The following is a 10,599-nucleotide window of genomic DNA, read 5'->3' on the forward strand; positions in this document are numbered from 1 at the left end:
AATGGATGCCAGTTGCATCAATTTACCTATAAATGTCTCAAGTTTATCCTTTTTATGACTGAGTAGTACTCCATTTTATAAAAAAATCTACGGTCATCAGCTGATGGACATTTAGGCTGTTTCCTATATTTGGCTGTTACAAACTGTGCTACTATGAACATAGGTGTGGCATTTTTATTTAAATTCTTTTATGAAGATATCAAGAAGGGGGATAGCTGGGTCAAATGAAGCCTCTAGTCCTGGTATTTTGAGGAATCTCCACACAAATTTCCATAGCAGTTGCACCAGTCTATACTCCCACCAGCAGTGGAGAAGGGTATCTTTATCCCCACAACCCCTCCAGCATTTGTTATTGATTCGTTTCTTGATAGCCATTCCTTCTGGAGTGAGATGGAATCTCAGCTTTGTCTTAATTTGCATCTCATGAATGACCAGTGACGCTGAACATTTTTCCATATATTTATCTGCCATTTGCAATTCTTCATGTGACAAGTACATGTTCACTTTAGATGTTTATTTTAGGATTAGATCTTTAAAAGTGGTGGGGTTGATTCTTTTCAGTTTTTTATGTATTCTACATATCAATATTTTCTCTCAGAAAGAGCTGGCAAAAAACTTTCCTATTCAATTGATTATCTCCTTACTTTTTGTTGGTGATTTATTTCACTATGCAGGAGATTTTCAATAAAATGAGATACCTGTTGTTGATTCTTTGTAATACTTGTGCAACTGGAGTTCTGTTCACACAACCTTTGCCTACTCCTGTGTCTTCAAGAGTTCTACTTATTCTCTATTCCAGCACATTTAGTGTTTCTGTTTTAATATTTAATCATTTTTGATTTAAATTTAGTACATGGTGAGAGATATGAGACCAGTTTCAGTCTTCAGTATGTGGAAAAACAGTTTTTCCAGCATCATTTATTAAAAATGCTATCATTCTTCTAGTGAGGGTGTTTGGCCCCTTGCCAAGATAAGGTGGCTGTTTTATTGATCCTCAGGTCTATTTTTATCATGCTGTTTTTATCACAATAGCTCTATACTGTACATTAAGTTCAAGTATTGTGACCCTCCCCACCTTGCTTTTGTTGCCCAGAATTGTCTTTGATATTCTAGGTCTCTTTTGGTCCCACATGAATTTTAGGAATATTTCCTCTAGTTCTGTGAGATATGTTATTGGTATTTTTACTGGGACTACATTAAACATATAAAACAATTTTGGGAGTGTGACCATTTTTACTGTGTTGGTTCTTCCTATCCAAGAACAAGTAATAGCTCTCCACTTACTGATATGCTCTTTGATCTCCTTTATCAGAGTATTGTAATTTTCCCTGTATAGATATTTTACTCCCTTTGTTAGACCAATTTCTAAGTATTTCATTCTTTTGGATGCTATTGTGAGCAGTGTGGTTCTCCTAATTTCTCTCTCAGTGAATTTGTTATTTGCATACAGGAAGGCAACTGATTTTTTGATGTTGACATTGTATGCAGCCATGTCTCTGACTTTGGTTATTAAATCCAAAAGTCTTTTGATGAAGTTTTTGGGGTCTTCTGGCATCTGCAAATGGTAATAGTTTAACTTCTTCCTGTCCTATCCTTATTTCTTTTATTTCTTTCCTTAGCCTAATTTCCAGCTAATATTTCCAGAACTATATTAAACGGGTCTCACGACAGTGCACATCCTTGTATTAGTCCTGATTTTATACTTAAAGTCTTTAGTTTCTGTCCATTTAGTAAGAAGTTGGGTGTTGGATTATAATAGATGGCTTTTAACAGATTGAGGTAAAGACTGTGTATTCCAATTATCTGTAGTTATTTTTAAAATCATGAATGGTGTTGGACTTTGTCAAATGCTTTTTCTGCATGTAGTGAGATGATCACGTGATTTTGTCTTAGGCTTCTGTATTGATTTTCTGTGTTGAACCATACTCCTGCCTTCCTGGGGTTCATTCCACTTGGTTGTGGTATATAATCTTCTTGATGAATTATTGCTTTCTGTTTGCAGAATCTTATTGAAGATTTTTGCATCTATGTTCACCAGTCATATTGATTGGTTCATAGTTCACTTTTTTAGTTGGATCCTGCTCTAGTTTTAGTATCAGTGTAATACCTGTTTCTAGATATGATTTTGGTAGTATTACTTCCATTTCAATTTCATTAAAAATACTGAAGAGTAATGCATTAAGTCTTCTCTCAGTTATTTATAGGATACAGCAGTGAATCCATCAGGACCTGGGCTTTCTTTGTTGGTACATTTTAAATTATTTCTTAATTTCATTGTCTGATATTAGTTTATTTAAAATTATTATATCTTCTTGATTCAGCTTTGGTAATTCATATTTATTTAGGAATCTGTCCTTTCTTCTTTGTTCTCTATCTTATTCAAATAAAAGTTCTCAAAATAGATACTGATGATTTTTTAATTTCTATAGGACCCATTGTGATTTCACCCTTTTCATTCCTAATGGCAAGTGTTTGAGTCTTTTTTCCTTGTTTGGTAAATTCAAATAAGGTTTTATCAATTTTATGTAGTCTTTGAAACAATCAATTGCACAATTCACTGATTTTTTTTTTTTTGGTATTGATTTCTTAGTCTCAATTACATTAATTTCTGCTCTAGTCTTTATAATTTCTTTGTATGACCTTTCTGCTTGACTTGCTCTTTTTCTAGAAGTTTGAGACTCAATATTAGAATGTTTATTTGATCTCACTCTGTTTTCCTGAAGTGAGAGTTCACTTCCACAAATTTCTCTCACAGGACTGCTTTCATTGCACCCTATAAGCTCCCATATGTTTTATTGACATTATCACTTAACTGTAGATAGTTTAATTTCTTCTTTAATTTCATCTGTCATGAATGTGTTATTTAATTTCTATGTGGTTTTGTAGTTCTTCTGGTTTCTTTTGCCATTGGTTCCTAATTTTATTGCACTATGGTCTGCTAATATGCATGTGGTAATTTCACTTTCTTTGCATTTGCTCATGTTCTATGAGATAATATGTGGTCTATTTTAGAGAAGAATGTGTATTCTGATACTGTAGAGTAGAACACTTTGTAGACACCTACTAAGTCCATTTGTTCACAGGTTTGATTCAGTTCTGATATTGCTTTGTTGATTTGTTTGTCTAGTTGATCTGTCTATTTGTGACAGTGGGGTACAGAGGTCCCCCACTACAACAGTGTTACTGCTTGTTTGATTTTTATGCCCATACATATTTGTTTAATGAAGCTCTCTGTGCCAGTATTTGATGCATATGTATTTACGATTGTTATCTCTTTTGCTCGGATGAAAGAGAAAGCAAAAAAATATAGAAGGGACCAGAAAGAATAGAAACAATGTTCATTTAAATGTGTAAATGTCAGTGAGTCTAAAAAGACAATCTAGGAAAGAGAGAAACAAAAGGTCAGAACAAAGCAAACCATGAATCTCAGAATCTAAACAACTTTCCCCTAAAAAAGACAGAAAAATGAAAGTGAAACAAAATAATAGACAAAGTGGAAGAAAAACAATTCCTCTGCTGCTGACAGTTCTGTGATAGCATCCAAACCAAAGCCCAGATCTGTGCTGGGTAAATCCACCTAGTCTGCAGTATGTTAGTGCTGTATGCAGGGCGGATCTTTGCTTCAGATGTGAGGGCTGCAACCAGAATCTTCTGCCAGCAGCTTTTTGGATGGTCTTCGTGTGCCTACTTACCCTGATTATCTCAACATTGCTCTCTGTGTAGTTGTGATGTCCTTAGACAGAGACAGCCCAAGGATGCTCCCAGTCCTGTGTATGCTTCTCCTGGACCTTGAGCAGCCTCCTTTGACCCACACCACTGGCTCCCTTCATGCACTGGTTGCAGGGTATTGGGAAGGTGGGGTATGCTGGCTTTCTACTCTTTGTCCCTCCCTGTCCAAGGCTGTTGGTCCTACTGGTCATAGGGCAGGGGATGTACTAACCTCCCACTGCTTGCTTCTCCAGGCCCAAGGCTGATTGCACCACTGGCCACAGGGTAGGGGAAATGCCCACAGGCCAAGTCTTCTTCCTAACCTTCCACTGCTTTCTTCTCCGGGACCAACGCTGCTTGCACCACTGGCCACAGGGCAGGGGGAATGCCCACAGGCCAAGTCTTCTCCCTCCATACCCAAGACCTCCTGCTCCTTTGGTCACAGGGTAGAAGGTGTAATGACTTCTCAGCCCAAGGCTGCTTTAATTTTGCAGCCAAAATCCCTTGAATATCTCAGGTGCTAGCTGGTAATGGGGTAGGAGAGTTCATGCTATTCCAGTTACTACCCTCACCCCTGCTGGTGTGGTCCCTAACCTTGTTGCTAATGTTTGCAATTAGCCACTATGGTCCATACAAATCAAGCCTATTGGTGAAGGACCAGCTTCCAGGTCACTCGCCCTGTGTATCCCTGCTAAATTTGCTGCCAGACTGCAGCATCCCCTGTGTGGAGGAAGGCGAAAGAAGCAAGGGTCTTTTATCCCAAATCTATTCTGTGTGGCTGGAAGTAGCCACAGTATTTTAGTCCGTAAGTTTCTTGGAAGCTTCCTCAATGGTGGACCTGATCCATGCCTGGGTGGGAGACTCACAGACCAAACACTGTCTCTAGACAAACTTCTCTGTCTTCCATAAAATATTAGAACACTGTTCATCCAAGTCTTTTTGACACTTTATAACACGGTCCACTTTTCCTCCATTCTGTAACTTATTCCTTATGTCTATCTAAAGTCTGACAATAACCTCTAAAGTCCAAATTGCCACCAACATTACATTCACAGCAATCTGCGTTTTTTCTAGTGTTCACAGTAAAAGTCTTGTAGTCTTTTGTCCTCCTCAAATTATGAAGCCAAATCTTCATTTGTAGGTATTTGTAACACCAGCAGCCCACTTATGGCATCAAAATCTGACTCTGGTCAAACTGTACTACTGTTTGAATATCCTTACAATTCACCTTGAAGTTGAGTTGTCATCATGTACCAGTTGGGACCTGTAAGAGGTGTAACTTATAAATCATAAGGTCTTCCCTCACAAATGGATTCAGGTTGCTATCATACGATTGTATTTGCTGTAAGTTGTTTCCCCTTTTATACACATATTCTCTCCATCTTACTTGTGTTTGCTTGTTCTTCTGCCATGTCATATGCAGCAAAAAGGCTTTGTCAGATTGGGTATTTGTAGGTATTTGCAATGTGCTTTAGGATTTTCAGTCTCCAAAACCAGGAAACAAGATGTGACTAGTACAGCTTTTTACATTACTAAGACTGTAGTACCCCATTCAAATTGGATCATTAATTTGATTGACTAGTGAACCATTTATAGGAATGGTAGCACAATTCTGTATGTGTCTGGCTGGGTCTTGGATGTGTGGCTTGGAGTTCTCTATCTGGGCTCTGGGCCCTTTCCCTTTGGCACTTTTCTGTTCTGCTCCCTGGTCACCATGAATTGAGCTGCTTTGCTACGTCATACCCTTCTGACACGATGTTCTCGCCTTGGGTACAGTGAACCATGGACGGAACCTTTTGAAATCATGAACCAAATTCAACCTCTCTTTCTTTAAGTTGCAAAGTTTGGGTATTCTGAATCAGCAATGGAAAAGGTGACTAATATGACTGTATATTTTTACAATATCAGAAACACGACTAGTTCAAGTTGCCATAAGAAAATACTTTAGATTGCATGCCTTGAAGAATAGAAACTTATTTTCTCAGAATTCTTGAGCATAGACATCTAAGAACAAGATGACAGCTAAGTAAATTTCAGATGATGGTTCCATTCTTAGCTTTAGGACAATGGTATTCTTACTGTCTCTTCACATGGGGAAGATAAAACAAGGAAGACAGTACACTGTCTCTTTTTATTTTATTTTATTTATTTATTTTTTTGGTTTATTTTTCCAGTACCGGGAACTGAACTCACGACCTTGCAATTGCCAGGCAGGCGCTGCACCACTGAGCTAAATCCCCAGCCCCTACTGTCTCCTTTTATAAGAACATCAATTATATAAAAAATAGTTTCCTTTCCGATAAACTCATTTAATTTTAATTTCTTCCTTATAGGCTCTACCTTCAAAAACATTCATAATGGTTTTGGGATTTCAACACGTGAATATCAGACATGTCCCCTCTATGCTCTATAGGAGAATCTATTTCCTTCCTAACTCCTTGGTGTGAGCAGCATTCCTCACTTCATACCTTTGTTCTTCTACCTGCAAATTCATCAATACATTGTATAGTTTTCACATTCGTCTTTTTCTCTTCATACTCCACATTTAAACCTATTTGTGATTCCACACAACCCACTCCAATGACTCACTACAATTTCTTTGTCTCCATTTTAATTGATTCAAAATCTTAATTCTATTAGTAATTTTGATTCTCTTTGTCTTGCAGTCTAGCATATTCAGATTCCAAGGATTAGGATGGGAACTACTTTAGCAGAACACTTTTCTGCCTATTACAACCCTGACCCAGGAAACTTCAAGAAACATAAGTAGGGTAGTATAATTATAACCCAATTGTACAAATGTAGCTAGATTATCTTCAAATTATTTTCTTATCTACTGATTCATTGCATTTGTGGGAGAAAAAAGACAAATGCAGTGATCCAATTTCAGGACAACATAAGGAAAAGGTAATGGTATCTTAAATTTTTCATATAACTTCTAGGGCCCAAATGGATCATACTATTTATTATAGTCATTATAAACACCTAGGGTAATAGAAATCAGTGATTTACTTTCTAGCCTTTGGCAAGTCAATCAACCCTTCACAGCAGCCAGTTTCACATCAGCAAGAGGAAAATAACAAATACTGCTTTACAAAGGTGCAGGACTTCGTGGAAAGAAAAAGATGTACGGGGAAGAACCACAGAATATGCAAACGGGCAGACTATTTATAGTTGTGTAGAAACACTGGTAAGTAACTTGCATTTTTGAGGATGAAAATGTGGAAATGCAATTGTTAACCTTCAGCTACTTTTTCATAGAATTTGTCTATTTCAAATTCACTGCAGTTTAGAGTGAGTACAATCTTTTTATTTATTTATTTATTTTTTAATTTTAAAGATAAAAGGAGGGAAACATTAACAGACATACAACATCTTACAACATATCACAAGCACAATACAGACAATACAGAGTTACAAACAAAGTGGTAGGGAATTAACAATGGTGGTTGTATTACATATTGATATCTTCAAAGTGGCTTCTCATGAAAACAGATATAGACATGCAATACTGGTCAACCAAAGACTCATTGACAGTTTCTTTCAGCATAGAAACAGAAGACAGAAGAACAACCATGTTAACTATCCTGTATATACATACATACAAAATTTCTCCTCCTTTCCCTTGAGTACAATCTTTATCGATCAAGTCCAGTGGAAGAAGTCAGCCAATGACAAGCACAGGAGAGTAGTCTAGAACAGAGGGCTCCCTCAAGATGTTCAAAAGGAACACACACTGCTAAAACCTTGGTCTTATATTTCTAGCATCCAGAATTATGAAAAATTAATTTTCTGTTCTTTAAATCACCCATTAAATGTTTATTACGGTAGTTTAATGGGTTGATCCTTAATAAACAAATACAGGTAATAACAGGATGCCTGTGCTAATGTATCACAGACTACACAGCCGCACAGCACACAAATGTTAGTGGTTATGCACTTCATAAGCTAATCAAGTAGCATTGCCCAAACAATTGTTTATTTTGTGTAAAATTCTATAGCATGCATTCAGGTACTATAGATGAAATTCATAGTAAGTTTCTACATTGAAGATATTCATAATCTAGTACATAGAATCAATTTTTCTCTCTTTGACACAAAACAGAGCATTTGATTACATAATTGTTCAAATAGTCACTGCACTGGATGCTTACACAATTCAAAATGAGTGGAATCCTGAACTATGTGGACATACAGCGACATGTGCCACTGACTGCTATTCATTTACCTCCAAATACAATGACTATAAAGATTTCACTGCAGGGTCAGTCACTAGCCTCACTATAAACAAGATGCTGTGCTGTCTTTCAAACTATTTGTGAAAGATGATTTCAAATGTCAGATGGTAACAAATGGAGCAACAACTTCAAAAGCAAAGAGAATTTAAGTGACTTGCTTGGGCACGTGGTATGGTTTGGGGAATATTTTTGTAAGGGGAAACAATATAATACAGGACACACACTTTTAAGATTATTTATAATAGTCACCAAAAGAATGATATACAAAAGAGTGTAGGAAATTTGTCCACACACTAAGCTCAAGGAATCCAGCCAAGGGCCTGGATCCCATGGAAATGTCCTGCATGAGTCCATTTTAAGACCCAGACCTCGTAACAATGCCTCCCACGAGTCCAACTGGATGCCCAGAACCCATAACAATATCTCATGCAGGCCTGTTTCACAGATCTGTGCTGTGAAGGCCCAAAGGTCAGTGGTGGAATCTAGGAAGTCTGTGTCAGCAGGATGAAGGATCTGTGCTAGCAGGCTGAGGGATCTGCACTGGAGCCAAGAAGCGATGCTCAGAAAAATCAGAGCTGCCCCCAAAGGTACCACAGCCATCCTCAACAACAGTGAGATCCCAAGCTCCTCAGCCTATGATCACAATCGCTGAGTTCCCATCAGTTAAGCCAATACAGCAAGCTTCTTAGGAGACCGGCAGTGCACCATCTTCTCCTCTGGAGCCAGGAAGCAATGCTCAAAGTGAGGACCAGAGCTCCCCCAAAGTGAATCAAAGGCATTCTCAGTGCCAACGAAGTCCTGAGTTCCTCAGAGGGCGAAAACAGCTGAGTTCATCAGGAAAGGACCAGCATAACAAGATACTCCAAAACAACCAACAGCTCCTTACAGCTTCTTCCTGCTCCCAATAGCCCTTCTCTGCTCCCAACAGCCTTTCCTCTGCTCCAAACAGCTTCTTTAATTCCCAAAAGCCTTTCTTCTTCTTCTCCAGTTCTGCCTTTTATGCTGCTGGCAACAGTCCCTAGGTAGGTCTCCCATACCCAGCACCACGCTTACTCAGTTCAGCTGGTGATTATAAATTGACCACCACTTGTCAGTCCACTACCGCACACAACTAGGATCCGATGTAATTTGCAAATGAACCCATGCAGTGAGTGTACAGAAGTTATGCTTTGAATTTTTACATAAGGATGTTTCTATCAGGCAAAAAATTAATTCAGCCATTTATGTAATAGCAGGAACCATCTGGATATTCAATATTATGTGAAAAATTATGTTTATGTTCATGTTTTGTCCAGAAGGGCCAACAATATTATATGTGCCGTGTCTTCCTCTGGTCATATTGCAAATTCCAAAAACTCTAAACTTTGAGAATAAAACTTACTTTCCCACTATTGCAGGTTGCTCTTTTAGTCAGAGTTTTATGTGTCTCAAAGACCTGAAGCCACCAGAAATCAGCAATCATGCCTACAGTTGTCATATCCTGGGCTGGTATCTCTAAGGGGTGGTGGCGGTGGTGGTGGTGGTGGTGGTGGTGGTGGTGGTGGTGGTGGTGGTGGTGGTGGTGGTGGTGGTGGTGGTGTGTGTGTGTGTGTGTGTGTGTGTATTGACACATATTGCTTAGTCGCTGGCATGACAAGTAGTTTTCTCACTGAAGCTCCACTAAAACACTATTGATTTTGGCTGCATGGTGAAAAGAGTCACTATCTTGTTATCATCTCTTTTGAATTGGCCTTGAGACTTCTGCTACACTTTGGTAAATTTCCAATCTAGGCATAATATAATTAAGGACTTGAAATTTGTATATTTGTAAAAGGAAAAAGACAAATACCACATTTTTCTTTTATTACTTTCTTAATCCAGTAATTTATTTTAATCTAATAAATAAAATAAAAATGGACAGCTTTTACCTTGAACTTCTTCAAGAGTTATTCAATTCCTTTTTTTTTTTTTTTTGGAACTAGAAATCGAACTCAGGACTTCGCACTTGCCAGGCAGGCACTGTGTTGCTGAGCTATATCCCCAGCCCTCAATTCCTTGATAAAGCACTTCTCAGCCATGCAAATTTCCATTTCTGCCCAAATGGGGAAAAGTCTAAGGGAATATTTTTAGAAAATCAGTGAGGGATACTGTAAATGCATACACAGTACATGGACTTTCCCATTATCAATATCCTTTACCAGGCTTAGTACATTTGGTATCACTGCTAAATTTGACACATCGTAATCACCCAAAATCAGTAGCTCACATTGCTGTTCACTCCTGCTGTTAGACATTCTATGGGTTTAGACAACTTTTTGATGACATGTGTCTATCATTAGTGCATCACATGAAATAGTTTCACCGCTCTAAAAATACTCTGTGCTCTCCCTCTTTATCTCTTCCCTTGATTAATCCCTGGAAGTCATTGATCTATTTGATTATATTCATAGCTTATTTTTCCTTAATTGGCTTAACGCCATAACTTGATATCATATAGTATGTAGAATCATGAGATTGCCTTCTTTCACTTATTAACATGCATTTAAGTTTCCTCCATTTTTTACTGGCTTGACAACCCATTTCATTTTAGTGATAAATTATATGCTATTGTTTGGTGGTACTCACTTGCCAATGGAAGGGCATTTGGACTGCTTCTAAATTTTGGTATTGGGGC

This window comes from Chinchilla lanigera, unplaced genomic scaffold (assembly GCF_000276665.1).
Source record: "Chinchilla lanigera isolate Chin_1 unplaced genomic scaffold, ChiLan1.0 scaffold00023, whole genome shotgun sequence".
NCBI lineage: Eukaryota > Metazoa > Chordata > Mammalia > Rodentia > Chinchillidae > Chinchilla > Chinchilla lanigera.